This window comes from Salmo trutta, chromosome 39 (genome assembly GCF_901001165.1).
Source record: "Salmo trutta chromosome 39, fSalTru1.1, whole genome shotgun sequence".
NCBI classification, from domain to species: Eukaryota; Metazoa; Chordata; class Actinopteri; order Salmoniformes; family Salmonidae; genus Salmo; species Salmo trutta.
Window position 1 is genome coordinate 20,939,431 of NC_042995.1, and position 20,852 is coordinate 20,960,282.

Here is a 20,852-nt window from a genome sequence, read left to right on the forward strand (position 1 = left end):
GGTGTACGGAGCCTGTATCATGGCTGGTTACACAAAGGAAAGGGGGGTTGGGCTTGAATGAAAGAGCGGGAAGATTTAGGAACAAAGAAACAGCAGCTATGCTATCGTAAATACATTATCTTATGCATTCTAAATTACCGCCCATTTGGAAAAGGAAAATGCAATACATATTTACTCTGAGCTGCGCTTCGGTAGATTGGTCGTAGATGCTGGCCGGGTTGGCCAACAGATCTTCCTGTAGTGGAAGAATGTCAATGGTGGTAAATTGGATACGTGGTGGTATCTTCGTCTGGTTGTTAGAATGGATCCGTCGTCCGTCCTTTCCTAGCCCACGTTAGCAGCGGCTAACTCAACGGCTAGGAAGTATCACTTCTGTAGTGAATAAGCTCAAAGTTCATACCATTCGCCATCAAAGCTCACGCCGAGGTTGGCTTAGTTCTGTCCTTGATATGTGTCTGTCCTTCTAACGTAGAGGCTGCAGACCTCCCGTACTGGAACATACTGGTTATATTTTCGTCAAAGGCTTATATAGTGGAGAGGGGGGGGGAGGTGTTTCATCGTTTATAACCCCATGTCTCTTCACAGGGTTGGGCCACTGATCGGGCAGGGCACTTTCCTTATGAAAACCCAATTCTCTCATTTGGAAGCTAAAATTACATTTCATCTCCTAACAAACAATTTCAATATCAAACATTTCAATTGCATAACAATTCCATGTGACTCTGATAACTAGAGGGTGTATACTTTCTCAGGTACAGTTTATGTCGTTCTGTCATCAATCATAATGTCTCAGATAACAATGAACTGACATACATACTCATTACGTTATCAAGCATATTTCCAACTGGTTTTATTATCAAAAGATGGTTCCTTTCCCCATTTGTTTGATGTTCCCAGACTCTCTATATTTAACAGGACAGCAGTCCTTCAGTAGGGTCAGTAAGAGAGGGGAAGGGAGAAAGTTATTTATGGGGGGGTCATAAACCTTACCCACAGGCCAACGTCATGACACACATTAACCGTTACTCTCTCGCGGGAATTCCACTAACGGTCTGTATGTAGCCAAACGTAGCTTCTGCTCATTCCTTTTGCTCGAAAATGTATAAATGGTTTAAAAAAAGTAAGGCCCGTGTCCATAGAGACACATAACAGCTCTCCTGGAAGTACTGCTACTACCAGCAGTACTACACCTGCACCTGTCGACGACACAAGCTGTTCTGCTTCCACGAGCACATCCAATGCCAGCATCAGTAAATCTACATTTGTTGTTAGCCCAGCTAGCATGGACACTGACAGTTGTGAATTTTATGCAGCCGAAGAGCTACTGCCCCCTTACCTGGGAAAGCACCGAACAACAGACAGGGACGTTGGACCAACGAAAAGGTGCAAATATCATGAGAACTAAAAAACCGTTCAAAAGTTTGGGGTCACTTATAAATGTCCTTGTTTTAGAAAGAAAAGCAAATTTTTTGTCCATTAAAATAACATCAAATTGATCAGAAATACAGTGTAGACATTGTTAATGTTGTAAATTACTTCGCAAGCCCCATACTATTTTGGAGGACTTTAATTCTTCCTGCCCCGGATATGGCTGGGACAATGCTGTGAGAAAAGGCCAAAAAAACTATACAGACAATGTCTTCATCGAACAACACTGTTTCACGACGCATCAGTGACATGGCAGGAGATGTTCTGAAACAATTACTGCTTCACATACAAGTCATTGAATTTTAAGCATTACAGCTGGATGAGTCAACAGACATGGCGGGCCTGGCACAGCTCCTGCTATATGTTCGTTACGTTTATGGGGGGTCAATTAAGGAAGACATCCTCTTCTGCAAACCACTGGAAACCAGGACAACAGGAGAGGATATTTTTAAAGTACTGGACAGCTTTGTGACATCAAATGGACTTTGGTGGTCAAGATGTGTTGGCATCTGTACTGATGGCGCAAAAGCCATGACAGGGAGACATAGTGGAGTGGAAACGCGCGTGCAAGCAGTTTCTCCCGACGCCACTTGGGTACACTGCAGCATCCACTGCAGCATCCACTGAGAGGCTCTTGCCGCCAAGGGAATGCCTGAAAGCTTGAAAGACGTTTTGGACACGAGGCCCCTGAACTCTCGTGTATTTTCTGCACTATGCAATGATATGGGCAGCGATCATGTAACACTTTTACAACATACAGAAGTGCACTGGTTAACAAGGAGCATAGTATTAACACGTGTTTTTGAATTGAGAGACGAGCTTAAAGTTTACTTTACTGACCATTATTTTCACTTGTCTGACGAGTTTCTCACACGACTCGCCTATCTAGGTGATGTTTTTTCTCGCCTGAATGATCTGAATCTAGGATTACAGGGACTCTCCGCAACTACTTTATATTAAATGTGCGGGACAAAATTGATGCTATGATTAAGAAGTTGGAGCTCTTCTCTGTCTGCATTAATAAGGACAACACACAGGTCTTTCCATCATTGTATGATTTTTTTGTGTGCAAATTAACTCAAGCCTACGGACAATGTCAAATGTGATATAGCGAAGCACCTGAGTGAGTTGGGTGCACAATTACGCAGGTACTTTCCTGAAAAGGATGACACAAACAACTGGATTCGTTATCCCCTTCATGCCCTGCCTCCAGTCCACTTACCGATATCGGAACAAGAGAGCCTCATCGAAATTGCAACAAGCAGTTGTGTGAATATTGAATTTAATCAGAAGCCACTGCCAGATTTCTGGATTGGGCTGCGCTCAGAGTATCCTGCCTTGGCAAATCGTGCTGTTAAGACACTGATGCCCTTTGCAACCCCGTACCTGTGTGAGAGTGGATTCTCGGCCTTCACTACTAGCATGAAAACTAAATACAGGCACGGACTGTGTGTGTAAAATTATTTAAGACTAAGACTCTCTCCAATACAACCCAACATTGCAGAGTTATGTGCATCCTTTCAAGCACACCCTTCTCATTAACCTGTGGTGAGTTATTCACAATTTTGATTACCAAACAAGGTTTTACATGTAAGATGGTTAAATAAAGAGCAAAATTGTTGATTATTATTATACTATTATTTGTGCCCTGGTCCTATAAGAGCTCTTTGTCACTTTCCAAAAGCCGGGTTGTGACAAAACTCACACTAATTTTTATGTTAAATAAATATATTGAATAGTGTGTGTGCGACAGGCTTACAATGATGGCAAAATTTGAGAGTGCGCTGACAATAGTGCTAGAGGAGGTATGCATCTGGAGGTTGAATGTTTGAAGGGGTATGGGACTATAAAAAGTTTGAGAACCACTGCCCAAGACCCACTCCAATTCGCATACCGCCCCAACAGATCCACAGATGACACAATCTTAATTGCTCTTCACACTGCCCTCTCCCAACTGGATCAGAGGGGAAATAACTGTGTGAGCATGCTATTCATAGACTACAGCTCAGCATTCAACACCATAGTCCCCTCCAAGCTCATCACCCTGAGACTGTACCCTTCCCTCTGCAGCTGGATCCTGGACTCCCTGATGGTCCAGCCCCAGGTGGTGAGGGAAGGCAACAACACCTCTGCCATGCTGACCCTCAACACAGGTGCCCCTCAGGGGCATGTGCTTAGTCCCCTCCTGTACTCCCTGTTCACCCACGACTGTGTGGCTACGCACAACTCCAATAAAATCATCAAGTTGGCTGAAGACACAACAGTGGTAGGCCTGATCACTGACGGCAATGAGTCAGCCTAGAGGGAGGAGGTCAGAGACTTAGCAGTGTGGTGCCAGGACAACATTCTCTCCCTCAACGTCAGTAAAACCAAGGAGCTGATTGTGGACTTTAAGAGAAAGGGGGAGAACATGCCCCCATCCACATCAACAGGGCTGTTGTGGAGCAGGTCGAGAGCTTAAATTCGCTTGGCGACCACATCACTAAAGACTTATCATGGTCCACACACACCCGCACAGTCGTGAAGAGCGCAAGGAAGCATCTCTTTCTTCTCAGGAGACTGAAAGATTTGGCATGGGCACTCGGATTCTCAAATAGTTCTACAGCTGCACCATCGAGAGCATCTGGAAAGCCTGCATCACCATTTGGTATGACAAATGCACCGCCCTTGACCTCAAAGTGCTACAGAGAATGATGCAAACACCCTGTACATCACTGGGGCTGAGCCGAAATCCTCCCGCCCTTCTAATTTTCTTAGTTTTGTGGCTAGAGTCAAATACTTTCTGTGGCACACTTCAGAGTCAAATACTTTCTATAGAACAAACTTCAAGTCAGGATAGGCAACCAAAATGATGTATGTGTGTTATATTAAACATAGAGGAGGGAGTAAAATGTAGGCAAGCAATAAACATTTCAGAACAACTACTAGTCGAATAAGACATGGGAGAGATGACACATTTTGGCAAAGAGATTTATTTATAGACTAATACACTTGAAACAAATAGCAAATAGATGTATTTATAGACTAAGTTGAAACAAAAAGCCGAACCGAAAACTGCAGACATTACTAGTACCTCCCAGTGAGCAAAACGGCATAAAAAAAATGAAACACAGCCTAATGTGATCATTGACAGCTGACTTGAAGGACACAAATAAAAAAAAAATTCTGCTACTAAGATCAGTGAAATGTAGGCTAAGCTGACAATGGAGTGAAGAGCAGAAATCTCAACTAGTAAGCAAGTCACAGCAATGAAGAATTGAGTGAGTGTGCGTTCACGCGAAGGGGGTGGAGAATTCTGGCACCGGCTACATTAGCATAGGCCTACAACACTTTCAGTTTGATGCCAGCATTTGAAGTCATCCTTGTGGATTTAAAGCTTTAATATTTCATTTCATATAGCTTTCAAGACGTTTATGCATTTGAGCCTAACCAAAGACAATTTTGTTGAGATGAGACAGTTTTCTTTGATGTGTAAATTATAAGACTGTTCGATTATCTTATTGAAATAAATGAAATTACCTTTTGTTGGCATAATTCAGGCTATAGGCGATGCAAATTAGTTTAAAACTAAACGATCCGATGGAGGAACATGCCAGGCTTAAGTCCTCTGAAGGACCTGACCTGAATATCACCATCTATCGTTTTCTCTTTCAATGGTGTAATCAGTTAGCAAAGCATCTACTGTTGCTTGCTAGGTCTGCAGCCTGGTCTCATAGACTACCGGTAACATAGTAAATGTACACTCAAATTAGTATGCTATGTTACATTTGGTATGGTTACATAAGACATAGGGTTACTTAAGGCAAAAATGATGGGTGGGTGGATAATGCAAACGTCTAGCAACCCAAAAGTTGCATGTTCAAATCTCGTAACGGAGAACTTTAGCCTTTTAGCTTATTAGCAACTTTTCAACTACTTACTACTTATTAGCTACTTTCCAACTACTTAGGATGTTAGCTAACCCTTTCCCTAACCGTTCAACCTAACTCCTAACCTTAAGCCTTACCTTAACCCTAACCCTTAGCCTAGCTAACGTTAGCCACAACAAATTGTAATTCATAACATATCATAAGAATTGTAATTCGTAACATATTTTAACAATTGGATGATGGACATCAACAAATGAATACATACCATACGAAACGTAACATGTCATACTAAATGTGGCGTATCGGATTTACGTATAGAATAATACGAAATGCTCTGAGACCAGGTTTGTGCATGTTCTATGAATCAATTTAGCCTACCTTATATTATTTATAATCATGTTTTATGTTGGCCTTCTGCTCACCATCTAACAGTTGTTTTCCAAAGATTTTTTATTTCTTAATGGCCTTGTCAAGTAACTGGCATGTGCCTCCTGAGTAGTGCAGCAGTCTAAGGCACTGCATTGCAATGCTAGAGGCGTCACTACAGATCCGAGTTTAGAGAGATAGAGATAGAGAGCTTCTAGGTCAAAGGTCATGTCCTGCTCCCTGTGCTGGTAATTTGTCAGGCACGCACATGTAGATAGAGTTGACCTTCTCTTTGTAGCTTCTGTGCCCTCTGCCTAGTTTCCTCTCGCGAATACCAGAGACCTGAGAACAACAGAGTCTACATATCATCACATACTATATGTTAAACAGACACATGTATAGCAGGCTATGCAGAACAAACATCATTCGTTTTTTTTTCTTCATTTTAACACCTTTCAATCACTTCTACGTAAATAGATCAGTTACCTACCTCGGGCTGGTGTTGTACCACATCCTGTTGAGACAAAGTCCTACAACACAAACATAGAGCATCAGTGCAGTCACACAATTAACCCGTAATGTCACAATATTCAATAGCACTTGCAGGTAAATAGTTTCAGATTGATATGCAGTCTTAAAGGAAGAGATCACTTTTTACATTTAAGTAATGTAGCAGACACAAAGCACAATGCATTTATTTTTCATACTGTTCCCACGTGGGAATCAAACTCACAAACCTGGCGTTGCAAGCACAATGCTCGACTAAGTGAGCCACACAGAACTACATTGAGTTTAAGGTCTTAGTCCTATTTCCATAAATACCGGTCTTTTATCAACCAGCACATTTGAGTTCAACCATAATATTTGTTGTAATATTTGTTTTATCTTTTCTGGGGGATGAAATTGAAACTGTAACCAGCTCTGCAATGCTTGGTTGAAAAAGAGAGATACTTTGAAGAAGGTTTAATTTTCAATTAATCGAATATGAGACATGGCAATCTGCACAAAGGCAAAAAGGTCATTTTTAAACAATGGATGAGCTTTTCTTAGTAATCTACTGGAGAACCATTTTGGGTTCAAGTGAAACTTGTGAAGCTTTTAGAGAGCGGTTTAGTGCTTTTATTTTTAATAATCTCAACCAACCCAGTTCATATTCATTATATAGATAGGCACGCTTCATCTTATCTCGTTTAGCATCCCAGATAAAGTGAAGTATTCTTTACGCATATGATTTGAAAAAAATGAATCATCAGGAGTAAGCAGCACCATAAGTAAGTGAGTAAAGTGATATATCACTGTGGAGTTAATCAGTGTAGTTTTTCCATAAATAGACAGGTATTTACCTCTGCATGGTTGCAGGATCTTGTCTATTTTTACTAGTTTTCTATTGGAATTCATTGTGGAGAGCTCATTAATATATTTTGTGATATGAATACCAAGTATGTCTACTTCACCATCAGCCCATTATATAGGTAAACTGCAGGGTAATGTTAAAGCTGTGTTTTTTAAAGATACAATGCTTAATATGGTACACGTATTTTTATTTATTTTATTTATTTCACCTTTATTTAACCAGGTAGGCAAGTTGAGAACAAGTTCTCATTTACAATTGCGACCTGGCCAAGATAAAGCAAAGCAGTTCGACAACATACAACAACACAGAGTTACACATGGAGTAAACAACATACAGTCAATAATACAGTAGAAAAAAAAATAAAAAATAAGACTATATACAATGTGAGCAAATGATGTGAGATAAGGGAGGTAAAAGCAAAAAAATGCCATGGTGGCAAAGTAAATAAAGTATAGCAAGAAAAACACTGGAATGGTAGATTTGTAGTTTGAAGAAAGTTCAAAGTTCAAATATAAATAATATGGTGCAAATGAGCAAAATAAATAAAATAAATAAATACAGTAGGGGAAGAGGTAGTAGTTTGGGCTAAATTATAGATGGGCTAAGTACAGGTGCAGTGATCTGTGAGCTGCTCTGACAGCTGGTGCTTAAAGCTAGTGAGGGAGATAAGTGTTTCCAATTTCAGAGATTTTTGTAGTTCGTTCCAGTCGTTGGCAGCAGAGAACTGGAAGGAGAGACGACCAAAGGAGGAGTTGGCTTTAGGGGTGACCAGAGAGATATACCTGCTGGAGCGCGTGCTACAGGTGGGTGCTGCTATGGTGACCAGTGAGCGGAGATAAGGGGGGACTTTACCTAGCAGGGTCTTGTAGATGAACTGGAGCCAGTGGGTTTGGCGACAATTATGAAGCGAAGGCCAGCCAACGAGAGCGTACAGGTTGCAGTGGTGGGTAGTATATGGGGCTTTGGTGACAAAATGGATGGCACTGTGATAGACTGCATCCAGTTTGTTGAGTAGGGTATTGGAGGCTATTTTGCAAATGACATCGCCGAAGTTAAGGATCGGTAGGATGGTCAGTTTTACTAGGGTATATTTGGCAGCATGAGTGAAGGATGCTTTTTTGCGAAATAGGAAGCCAATTCTTGATTTAACTTTGGATTGGAGATGTTCGATGTGAGTCTGGAAGGAGAGTTTACAGTCTAACCAGACACCTAGGTATTTGTAGTTGTCCACATATTCTAAGTCAGAACCGTCCAGAGTAGTGATGCAGGACAGGCGGGCAGGTGCAGGCAGCGATCGGTTGAAGAGCATGCATTTAGTTTTACTTGTATTTAGGAGCAGTTGGAGGCCACGGAAGGAGAGTTGTATGGCATTGAAGCTCGTCTGGAGGGTTGTTAACACAGTGTCCAAAGAAGGGCCAGAAGTATACAGAATGGTGTCGTCTGCGTAGAGGTGGATCAGAGACTCACCAGCAGCAAGAGCGACATCATTGATGTATACAGAGAAAAGAGTTGGCCCAAGAATTGAACCCTGTGGCACCCCCATAGAGACTGCCAGAGGTCCGGACAACAGGCCCTCCTCCGATTTGACACACTGAACTCTATCTGAGAAGTAGTTGGTGAACCAGGCCATGCAATCATTAGAGAAACCAAGGCTATTGAGTGTGCTGATGAGGATGTGGTGATTGACAGAGTCCAAAGCTTTGGCCAGGTCAATGAAAACGGCAGCACAGTATTGTTTCTTATCGATGGCGGTTACGATATCATTTAGGACCTTGAGCATGGCTGAGGTGCACCCGTGACCAGCTCTGATACCAGATTGCATAGCAGAGAAGGTGCGGTGGGATTCGAAATGGTCGGGAATCTGTTTGTTGACTTGGCTTTCGAAGACCTTAGAAAGGCAGGGTAGGATGGATATAGGTCTATAGCAATTTGGGTCAAGAGTGTCCCCTCCTTTGAAGAGGGGGATGACAGCAGCTGCTTTCCAATCTATGGGAATCTCAGACGACACGAAAGAGAGGTTGAACAGGCTAGTAATAGGGGTTGCAATAATTTCGGCATATCATTTTAGAAAGAAAGGGTCCAGATTGTCTAGCCCGGCTGATTTGTAGGGGTCCAGATTTTGCAGCTCTTTCAGAACATCAGCTGAATGGATTTGGGTGAAGGAGAAGTGGGGAAGGCTTGGGCGAGTAGCTGTGGGGGGTTCAGTGCTGTTGACTGCAGTAGGGGTAGCCAGGTGGAAAGCATGGCCAGCCGAAGAAAAATGCTTATTGAAATTCTCAAATATAGTGGGTTTATCGGTGGTGACAGAGTTTCCTATCCTCAGTGCAGTGGGCAGTTACATTTACATTACATTTAAGTCATTTAGCAGACGCTCTTATCCAGAGCGACTTACAAATTGGTGCATTCACCTTATGATATCCAGTGGAACAACCACTTTACAATAGTGCATCTAAATATTTTAAGGGGGGGGGGGTTAGAAGGATTACTTTATCCTATCCCAGGTATTCCTTAAAGAGGTGGGGTTTCAGGTGTCTCCGGAAGGTGGTGATTGACTCCGCTGTCCTGGCGTCGTGAGGGAGCTTGTTCCACAATTGGGGTGCCAGAGCAGCGAACAGTTTGGACTGGGCTGAGCGGGAACCGTGCTTCCTCAGAGGTAGGGGGGCCAGCAGGCCAGAGGTGGATGAACGCAGTGCCCTTGTTTGGGTGTAGGGCCTGATCAGAGCCTGAAGGTATGGAGGTGCCGTTCCCCTCACAGCTCCGTAGGCAAGCACCATGGTCTTGTAGCGGATGCGAGCTTCAACTGGAAGCCAGTGGAGAGAGCGGAGGAGCGGGGTGACGTGAGAGAACTTGGGAAGGTTAAACACCAGACGGGCTGCGGCGTTCTGAATGAGTTGTAGGGGTTTAATGGCACAGGCAGGGAGCCCAGCCAACAGCGAGTTGCAGTAATCCAGACGGGAGATGACAAGTGCCTGGATTAGGACCTGCGTCGCTTCCTGTGTGAGACAGGGTCGTACTCTGCGAATGTTGTAGAGCATGAACCTACAGTTGGGAGGAGGTGTTCTTATTCTCCATGGACTTTACAGTGTCCGAAAACTTTTTTGAATTTGTGTTGCAGGAAGCAAATTTCTGCTTGAAAAGCTTAAAGATAATTTTAAAGATAAACTTCTCGTTAATCTAACCACATTGTCCGATTTCAAAAAGGCTTTACAGCGAAAGCAAAACATTAGATTATGTTGGGAGAGTACATAGACAAAAATAATCACACAGCCATTTTCCAAGCAAGGACATGTGTCAATAAAACCCAAAACACAGCTAAATGAAGCACTAATCTTTGACGATCTTCATCAGATGACACTCCTAGGACATTATGTTACACAATACATGTATGTTTTGTTCGATAAAGTTCATATTTATATCCAAAAACAGCATTTTACATTGGCACGTGATGTTCAGAAAATGTATTCCCACCAAAATGTCCGGTGAATGTGCATATCAATTTACAAAAATACTCATCATAAACGTTGACAAAATATATAACAATTATTTTAAGAATTATAGATAGACTACCCCTGGATGCAACCGCTGTGTCAGATTTTAAAATAGCTTTACGGAGAAAGCACATTTTTCAATATTCTGAGTACATAGCTCAGCCATCACGGTGAGCTATTGAGACACCCGCCAAGTTCGGGGCAACCTAAACTCAGAATTAGTATTAGAAATATGCTCTTACCTTTGCTGATCTTCGTCAGAATGCACTCCCAGGACTGCTACTTCCACAACAAATGTTGTTTTTGTTCGAAATAATCCATATTTATGTACAAATACCTCCGTTTTGTTTGTGTGTACAGATCACTTATCCAAAGGCATAACGCGCGAGCGCGGAACGTGAGACGAAAAGTCAAAATGTTCCATTACCGTATTTAGAAGCATGTCAAACGCTGTTTAAAATCAATCTTTATGGTATTTTTAACGTAAAATTGCGATAATATTCCAACCAGACAATAGCATATTCATTCAAGAAGAAAAAGAAGGAGGGACGTGCTCGCGGGACCGAGCATATCCAATCCCTTTGTTGCCAGGCAGACCACTCAGAAACTGAGCTCCTATACTCTGCCCAGTGACAGGAAAATGCTCAAACCACTTTCTGAAGGCTTTAGACAGCCAATGGAAGCCTTAGGAATTGCAACGTCACCCCACAGACACTGAAGCTGCGATAGAGAATCAAAAGAAGAACTACAATTCTCAGACTTTTCACTTCCTGCTTGGATTTTTCTCAGGTTTTTGCCTGCCATATGAGTTCTGTTATACTCACAGACATCATTCAAACAGTTTTAGAAACTTCAGCGTGTTTTCTATCCAAAGTTTTAGCCTAGTTTTAGCGGAATATCATCTGCAGACACCAAGAGTGTGCAGCTCTCAACTGGTTTTGATATGGAGCAGCTCACAGAAGAATGCCATTGGTACCAGGTATGGTAGGAAAGACATTTGAACTTATGATACCTACCAGTAAATGCTAAGTCATCAACGGGTATGCAAACCAGGTATTGAAAAAGTTTAGTCCAAAGTGTTGATTGTTTGCATCAGGGGTGTAGACATGGATGGGCCTGGGTGGAAAATCCTGACAGGCACACGCAATCAGATTTATGTGGATTAAGCATTGTTGCGGACTTAGACCATCACATTTGTGTAAAAGATTTTAAAAAGTGTGATTTTGAGAGTGAAAATATGAAAAATCTATATTAAAACATAAGTAATAATAGAATTGTTCACACAGGAGGCCTTTCCTTTGATGGCCTGTACATTTTGGAACTTCTGGGCAAAATTTGAGTTTACCCACTTCTCAAGGCACCACTACACCACTGCATAGGACCGATGGAAAGACAGCAGTCACACACAGCATGATGTTAAATGATAAGCAGTCCATAAAGTCTGACATAATAAGCCAGTTGGTCCCAATCATAAGAATACAAAAACACCACCATTAAGCATTTCCCAATCTAAATTATTACTTCCCATTGAAGAAAACTTTTCACGTTTAGCACACAAACTTAAAGTGGAACTGACAGCAGTTTAACTACTTTGCAGATATGAAACAAACAGACAATCATAAAGGGCATTCAGAAAGTATTCAGATCCCTTGACTTTTTCCACATTTTGTTATGTTACAGCCTTATTCTAAAATGGATTAAATTATTTTTTTTCCTCATCAATCTACACACAATACCCAATAATGACAAAGCGAAAACAGGTTAGCAAATTTGTCAAAAATATAAATACCTTATTTACATACGAGACTCGAAATTGAGCTCAGGTGCATCCTGTTTCCATTGATCACCCTTGAGATGTTTCTACAACTTGATTAGAGTCCACATGTGGTAAATTCAATTGATGGGACATTATTTGGAAAGGCACACACCTGTCTACATAAGGTCCCACAGTTGATATTGGATCTCAGAGAAAAAACAAAGCCGAAGACTTCCAAGACAGGATTGTGTCGAGGCACAGATCTGGGGAAGTTTACGAAAACATGTTTGCAGCATTGAAGGTCCCTAAGAACCCAGTGGTCTCCATCATTCTTAAATGGAAGAAGTTTGGAACCACAAAAACTGAGCAATCGGGGGAAGGGAGGGCCTTGGTCAGAGAGGTGACCAAGAACCAGATGGTCACTCTGACAGCTCTTCAGAGTTCCTCTGTGGAGATGGGAGAAACTTCCAGAAGGACAACCATCTCTGCAGAACTCCACCAATCAGGCCTTTATGGTAGAGTGGCCAGGCAGAAGCCACTCCTCAGTAAAAGGCGCATGACAGAACACTTGGAGTTTGCCAAAAGGCATCTAAAGGACGCAGACCATGAGGAACAAGATTCTCTGGTCTGACGAAACCAAGATTGAACTCTTTGGCCTGAATGCCAAGCGTCACGTCTGGAGGAAACCTGGCACCATCTCTACGGTGAAGCATGGTGGTGGCATGTTTTTCAGCGGCAGGGACTGGGAGACTAGTCAGGGTTGAGGGAAAGATTAATGGAGCAAAGTACAGAGAGATCCTTGATGAAAACCTGCTCCAAATTGCTCAGGACCTCAGACTGGGCTGAAGGTTCACCTTCCAACAGGACAACGACCCTAAGCACACAGCCAAGACAATGTGGGAGTGGCTTTGGGACAAGTCTCTGAATGTCCTTGAGTGGCCCAGCCAAAGCCCGGACTTGAACCCGATCGAACATCTCTGGAGAGACCTGAAAATGGCTGTGCAGCGTCGCTCCCCATTCAACGTGACAGAGCTTGAGAGGATCTGCGGAAAGGGAGAAACTCTCCAAATAGAGGTGTGCCAAACTTGTAGCATCGTACCCAAGAAGACTTGAGGCTGTAATCACTGTAAAAGGTTCTTCAACAAAGTACAAAGTAAAGGATCTGAATACTTATGTAAATGCATTATTTCAGTTTTTTATTATGGGTTATTGTGTGTAGATTGATGAGGGGAAAAAAACAATATAATCAATTTTAAAATAAGGCTGTAATGTATGTAACAAAATGTGAAAAAAGTCAAGGGGTATGAATACTTTCCAAATGCACTGTAATATCAGTCAAATATATCAAATTCCCAGTTTATGCTACAAAACCAACTTTGTGGGAGGTTTTCAAAATAGGTCATATTTGACTGAACATTCCATGACGTACATACATCACGGCATTGTTGGCAGAATAGATGGATGCTGTTAAGTGCATGATTAAGATAATTCACCAATACATTTCTTGGTAGTTAAAAAATATTGCTATCAGGTTGTAAATCACAGCTGGCCTGGTACATTGTTTGCTGCCTCGATTCGGGAAGCACTGTTTCAGTTTCAATGACTCAATATTCTGGACAAAAACAGATGAATGTAACTAAGGCTGGGAATGTCAATACAATCAAACTAGCAAGGGCAATGATCACAAGTCAGTCATAATGTGGCTAATAGGCTAGCGTATCTATTTATGTAGCGAGGTAGGAAAAACCAGGAGCCTAAAGTTAGCTAGATAGCTAGCTAGATAGCTGCTAAGAGAATGTCATGTCGTGCTATTGGAGGAGTGGGTAAGTGACTGACTTTTTCCCCTCATATCGTTTTTCGGTGGCTATACACAGCTAGAGATGCAGGTGTCATTTGTTTAGCTAGCAAGAACTTGAACGACTGTAATCCAGTTAGGATGTCTCTTGTGTTTGCAAAATTCACTCAGGCTATCTACTCCGATTTCAGAGCACTCTCGTCTGAGTGTGCCAGAGCGCAGAACAACTGATGAATTTATGAATGCTCAACACCTGCTGAATATGACCGGTGTCAGTAAACGTAGACAATAAAGTAATAGTTAGTCAAGAATGCTCTAGATACCATGTAAACAGCCCAACCAGCTTTGCTACGGCGGGTAAAATGGTCAGCGTGAGTTGTTCTCTCATTTGTGTCTGGAAGTAGCTAGCTAGCAAGCTAGCCAACTTTAGACAGTTAGCTTGGGTGCTTGCTTGGGACAAGCATGCATTGGCAGGCAAGCTGCAGAAGAACAACGAGGCTACAATTCCTCATAGTTTGTCAGTGCAATTTTGACAGCCAACTAGCTGAAAAAGTTTGATGGTTTATCTAATGTTCCTTTGTTAGATTTCAGCTCATCTTGCTCTGGCTAGAATTAGTTGTTGATCTTGTTGTTGTTGATGTTTATAACTGAGGGAGAGAGATAATATATTTTCATGGTTGTTTGATTAATAGGAATGTAAAGTTCCCAAATGTAAGAGGACTCCCGTGGTGTTTACATATTTGCAGAAATCCATTCAGGTTTATTTTGTGGCTTTTGGCAAATGTGCTCAAATGATCTAAAGTCACGATGTTGCAACTGCCTGAATAGACACAGTCCAGTTCAAAGTGAATGATTGCAGATCGTGTGGCAAATTGCTTGTTCATATAAAGGCCTACTGTAGCTCTGATTGGCTATAGTGCACTGGTCTGTGTAGGTCTGTGTTTTTATTTGGTTTTATTTACTGCAGTGTCTATTAAATGTCCAAACGCACGGCCGCTTTCCCACTTTATATTGCTATAGAATTTTTACAAATGCCTTCGTATACATAATTTACAAAGAATCCAAGAATTTATGAAAATTTGAAAATGACCATATCTAAGTGGTCGCCTTTTTTCTTTAAGTGTAATTTCTTCCTGGGGGTGTATATGAAAAGATTTGAATAAGATTTCATGTTGCTAAAATGCTGTCAGTTCCACTTTAAATGCAACAAAGTTTCACACACAAGTTATTTTCAAGGAGAGAGCAAGAGCCCAGATGATGATTATCATTTCAAACTTAACTTCTTGTTTATAGTTGTTTTTGAAAAGGGAGAAGCTAACAAATTAGCAACAACATCCTCTTTGATAACACCTGCTGCAGCTGCTGCAAACTAGCCGACAACAAAAGCTAGCTAGCTAGACTGTGGGAAAACTACTGCTCACTATTGCGCAGTGACCTGTTGGTCTTCAAGGTTTACGTAGGTTTCTGTAAAAACGCTCCCACCCATTAAGTCAAAATGTGATTGATTGATTCCACTGTCACTCCAACATTTGTCCCTAATACAGTTGAATGGCAGATAACTTTATCTACATAACTTTATCTAGATAACTTTATCTGAGCTAGGTAGATTTATCTCCCCAGAGACCAGCAAAGAAAAATCCTTATTGGATCTTTTTTTCTGTTCCCTTTCCTTTCCAATAAAAACTGAAGAGATTAAATTAGAACATCATTGAAAATAATAGTTTTGTAATCATTATCTTTGAAATCCTTAGCCCTTCTCTGAAGGTGTAGAAGGCCCATTGTTCCCCACTGTGTTTGGGTTAGCAATAATGTTGTTCTGAAATATTAACATAGAATACTGGACATTTTGAACTCTCATTATGTTTGTGATTTTCCAAAATTGCAATCATGGTCTTCAATTTGACTCGCATTTTTCTGGTCTCGGTCTTGACTCGGACCCCTTGTCCCCTCCCGGTCTCGGTCTTCACTCGGTCTCGCCCCCCCTCCGGGCTTGGTCTTGACTCAGACTCAATTTGCTCCGGTCTTAGTTTTGAATCAGTCTCGCTTTAGGTGGTCTCGAACACAACACTGGTTACTTTACATTACTTTTACCCATTGAATAAGATACTCACCGAAATTGAAAAAATCCAAGCATTAATTTATCAAATCCAGTTTGATTGCTTTTGTTAACGATCATATATGATAATGTACTGCTAAAATCCAAACAGGACCACTAGCACCAACCTGTGTATCTTCAGTTTGTGAAGGAGGGTGATGACAGCATATGAGACAATGAGCATGATCGACAAACTCAGACACGTGATAGACAGTCGAGTAAAATCAGGAAATTGGCTCATTTCTGAAGGACAAGAAGGAAATAAAAATATGCTTAATGGAAATTCTACTGCGTTAGCATGAATGTTACTGGCCTTGTACCCAGTCAGGTTTTACAACTGATGTACAACACATTTGGCAGATTGAATGTGATACAACAGAGAGTATTTTTCATAGAACCCAAAAGGGTTATACCTGAAACCAAAAAGGGTTCTCCTATGGGGACAACCGAAGAACCCTTTTGGAACCATTTTTTTCTAAGAGTGTATATCACATCAGCTGTGTCAAATGTATTGTACATCATTTTTGTGTATAGGGCCTTTATGTTTTGAATAAGATGTGCATATATGATATATTTAATAACTACAGTGGTGTAGTACATTTTCATGCCATCCTGTAACTCACCATGATTTTTTTCATCTGTTGTCCCATCAGTTCCAGTGGTTCCATTCTCACTATGTTTGGTTTGGTTGAGAGAATGTGCACCTGTGTGTCCAATAGGTTGATAAAACGTAATCATAACCATACATAAAGCTGTTTTGTACACAATCATATGTAACAACAATAGACAGACTGTAGAAATCAGCTTAATACATCACACAAAAGAGCACAAGTCTCTGCAAAAAAATCAAAGCTAGATTCTGTGCAAGAATTAAGGCTACTGGCTACCTAACAGGCTCACTTTCCTGTTGAACTTGTCATCTTTCTTCTCGAATCCGCAGGACATAAAACAATATAAAGTGCCTTGCAAAAGTATTCAGACCTCTTGGATTTGTCTACATTTTATTGTGTTACAAAGTGGAAATAAAATGGATTGAATCGTCATTTTTTACTTTTTTTAAAGATAAACAAAAATACTAAACTTTGCATAATATGAATGTAAAACCTTTGACTTCTTACCCCAGCATGTTGAAAGGACATACAGAACCATGAAAAAACCATTGGCCATCCTCTCAAAACTTCTCTCTTACTTAATACTTAAATACAGTAGTACAAAACAATATGCAAGCAGCACCTTATCGTTTCTTGTCTAGTGCTATCTTTACTGTCTTGATACATTAAGTCCAAAGAAGTAGCAAACATGTATTTCTCACTTTTCAACCAACACGTCATAAATGCTAATGATTGTATTAGGATATCCTGTTCCCCCCACACACACACAAACAGTCTCATCGTTCTCATCTTGGTCTTTATTGTAGGAGGAAATGTGTTCTCAATTAATTATCTGGTTAAATAAAAGGCACAATAAAAAATGAACACACACACATTATAAATGGTCATGACTTTCATCACTTGCACTTGTTCGAGTGTCTGCTAGTGTCAAATTCTGTGATAATGCAATAAATATTTGGTTATTGCTGTAGGCCAAATACAGGAGCTCATATTGAGAAGCATGTTTCTGTAAATGTGAAAAGATAAACAATTTGAAAAGACATCATGTTTCATCACACTGTGACCAATAGGGAGCAGCAGAAAACTAAACTCTTGATCAGCTCAGATTGTTGTAGTAGTGCAGTCATAGCAAGCAACATGATGGCTGGGCATAGAGCATAGTATGCTTTCAAACTCTAAGGTAGTACAGCAGCTTATGTTTTATTGGAATTCCTGTGTGTGTCTGTGTGTGTGTATACACCCATGCAGACTCCAGCATAGGTGTATTGGAGTCAGCAGCTGCACTGTAGCCTGCATGTACCCTACATAGACTACTTGAACTGGCACCCAGTGAACCTGCATTCAAAGGCACATTGTAGGTACGGTACTGCATTGTATAAATACTGCTTCTAGCTGCCCTCTGGCAGTCATTCTAAATATTTATTCAGCTATTCAAACCCTTCTGCTGCAGGATTATTTTCCTACTGCTATTAAACAGGCCAAATTAAGATCCGACATCTGTATTTGCACATTGTAAAAAAATAAGTCAAATAGCCTAATGGCCTTGTCAAATAGCTGACATGTGCCCCCGTTACCATTGGTGCCAGGTGGCGTACAACACTAAGGCGGTAAACTCTGAATCTTCGGGTTGCAGTAACTGTGAGTTCGAGGAAAAAACTATTCCCTTCTGGTCGCATATGTGACGAAGTGGATGATTATTATAATAATGCATATAAAAGGTTGTACATTTAAGTGTACACATCTGCATACTGTGTCTAATAGCAGATTAAAACTGAAGATCTGACTCCATGTGACCAAGCAGTCTATAACATAGATTGCACATATCCATTTGGTGTGTGAGGTACGACATTCCTCCTTGTATGTTTATATGATTACATGATGAGCCCTGTATCTTTATATGACCACGTAATGAGCGTTTGGTAATATAATAATAATATATGCCATTTAGCATTCGCTTTTATCCACAGCATTTATCCAAAGTAACTTACAGTCAGGCGTGCATTCCTCTACAATTATCCAAAGGGTGTTTTTATATGGCACAGTCTGTGGGTGGTGAACATAGGTGTTGCCAAAAGATGGACCTTATACAGAATTCCATTAACAGGCTATAGCTAACAAATTTAGACACTATAGTGTTGGTAAAGTACAAGTGTGGACGCTTTTGGGACGCACCCAGATAGAGAGCTTCTAGGTCAAAGGTCATGTCCTGCTCCCTGTGCTGGTAATTTGTTAGGGACGCACATGTAGATAGAGTTGACCTTCTCTTTGTAGCTTTTGTGCCTTCTGCCCAGTTTCCTCTCGCGAATACCAGAGACCTGAGAACAACAGAGGCTACATATCATCACATACTATATGTTAAAAAAAACATGTTTCGCGTCATCATCAAACAGGGGATATAGCACATGCATTGCAGGCTTTGTAGAACAAACATAATTTGGCCTTTTCATTTTAACTACTTTTATTCACTTCTAAGTAAATAGAAGTGGGCTGGTGTTCTACCACATCCTGTTGAGACAAAGTCCTACAACACAAGCAAAGAGGATCAGCACTGTCACATAGACACACAATTAACCCTTTAAGTCAAAGAGCCTAACGGTCTTGTAAAAAACTGCCGTGTTATAGTCACAATATTCAATAACACTTGCAGGTAAGTAGTTTCAGATTGATATGCAGTCAGAAAGCAAGAGATTACTTTTTACATTTAAGTCATTTAGCAGACACTCTTATAAAGCACAATTTTCAGTAGTGAATGTATACATTTTTCATACTGTTCCCCCATGGGAATTGAACCCACAACCCTGATGTGGCAAGCACAATGCTCTACCAAGTGAGCCACATGGGACTACATTGAGTTTAAGGTCTTAGTCCTGATCTTAATCTTAATCTAGTGTCCTCCAAATCACTTTTCATCCATTAGCTGGATTAAACTATCAACATCCAGAATAACCAGGCTAGAATTTTTTGAGAATTAAGTAATTCTAGCAGAAACTGGATTGTTTAAAAAAGCGTATTTAATTTTTGGGGTATTTATTGAATATTAAAACATACAGCCTACCTGCAGTGAAGCCGCTCAACATTTATTTTACATTCAGTCATCTAGCAGACTCCCATGCAGAGCGGCCCACAGGAGAATTCAGGGTCAAGCGCCCCACCCAAGGGCACATCTACAGATCTCCCACCAAGTCAAATCGAGGACCCGAACAAGAGACTTTTCGGCCACCGGCCCAAGCTCCCAACTGATCCCCTGCTGATTTTGTACGTTTGCCCACTGACAAAGAAATGATCAGTCTATCATTTTAATGGTAGGTTTATTTGAACAGTGAGAGACAGAATAACAACAAAAAAATCCAGAAAAGCACATGTCAAAAATGTTATAAATTGATTTGCATTTTAATGAGGGAAATAAGTATTTGACCCCTCTGCAAAACATGACTTAGTACTTGGTGGCAAAACCCTTGTTGGCAATCACAGAGGTCAGACGTTTCTTGCCGAGGGAGCCCCAGGCCGAGGGAGATTGACAGTTCTTTTATGTTTCTTCCATTCGCGAATAATCGCACCAACTGTTGTCACCTTCTCACCAAGCTGCTTGGCGATGGTCTTGTTGCCCATTCCAGCCTTGTGTAGGTCTACAATATTGTCCCTGACATCCTTGGAGAGCTCTTTGGTCTTGGCCATGGTGGAGAGTTTGGAATCTGATTGATTGCTTCTGTGGACAGGTGTCTTTTATACAGGTAACAAGCTGAGATTAGGGGCACTCCCTTTAAGAGTGTGCTCCTAATCTCAGCTCGTTACCTGCATAAAAGACACCTGGGAGACAGAAATCTTTCTGATTGAGAGGGGGTCAAATACTTATTTCCCTCATTAAAATGCAAATCAATTTATAACATTTTTGACATGCGTTTTTCTGGATTTGTTTGTTGTTATTCTGTCTCTCACTGTTCAAATAAACCTACCATTAAAATTATAGACTGATAATTTCTTTGTCAGTGGGCAAACATATAAAATCAGCAGATCCAGCTTGGAGAACACAGTGGCCCCCTGGAGTGGCTCGAAGGCTGAGGAAATGAGTGGTAGGGGATAACGGTTCATA